We start from the raw sequence: 1126 nt of genomic DNA, 5'->3' as shown, positions 1-1126 counted from the left end.
CATGAACGTCGGGCCAAATGAAGATTAGATCTAATCGATATCAGTGTTGAATGGCTCTAAGGCATTAACACTATACCGACTCTAAGGTCGATGAATTTATAAGCGCTTGGCTAGTCTGAGACTAGTTATTCAGAGCCAGGGCGTGTGGCCTCGGTGACTGTTTGTCACATGGCTAGGGAACGTTGTTCCAGGGTTATGACTCTATGGTCATGAGGAGGGTTATGTTGGTGACTATTCACCATACACCTATCCTGGTTAAACTTATGAAAGGCTCACTTATCAGTTAAGCCCGAGTGACCCTAACGTCACATGGCTAGAGGGGGACTGTACCCACATTTGTGACTTTTGCAACTGTCACCTATTTGGTTGGACTAATGGTCCTGAATGATTATTACGATCGTTGTTGATATTATATCATGTTTTATTATGCTTTTCTTGCTGGGCCTTGGCTCATGGGTGCTATGTGGTGTAGGTAAAGGGAAAGAAAAGCTCACCCAGCCTTGAAGGGAGAGCTTAGGCGGTGATGTGTACATATGCGGCCGCTTGACCACCACGGCCAAGGCGTTCTCAGAGGAACTAGGGGGTTTACCCTATTTTTGTCGCTTAGGTCGGCGGAGTTGTAAATTTGAAACAGTAATGACTATTTTGTACTGAGAACAACTTGTAAATGTTTTGATTAGCTCTGCAGAGCAGTTTGTAATGAAAAATATCTATCCCTTTTTGTTAGTTTTCTACCTTAACCTGTTAGTCACATTTAGGGCACGTTTTTTAACCAAAGTACTCGGGTAGTGGGTCAAATTTCCGGTTCACCGATCACCGTAACTGTTCTGGGGTGACCAGGGCGTTATAGTCAACATGGCCTTATCTTTAATTAGACAGTGTGAAGCAAAGGATGATTACATTACACTTCACATGTAACACCCTGGATAACCAAGACCGTTGCCCTGTGTGTTTGAAATAGTGCAAGACTTGCTAATCAAGTCATTTGATTAAAAATGTGAATCTAACGATACAAACAGGTTAGGTTTAAAAGATTTTGGTTATAAATGAATAATTTTCATTAAAATATATGTTTGGCACATGGGATCCCAAATCAAGGTTTAAATAACGTAATTACAGAATCTCC

This window comes from Humulus lupulus, chromosome 5, assembly GCF_963169125.1.
Source record: "Humulus lupulus chromosome 5, drHumLupu1.1, whole genome shotgun sequence".
Taxonomy (NCBI): domain Eukaryota; kingdom Viridiplantae; phylum Streptophyta; class Magnoliopsida; order Rosales; family Cannabaceae; genus Humulus; species Humulus lupulus.
Note: the sequence above shows the minus strand (reverse complement) of the source record.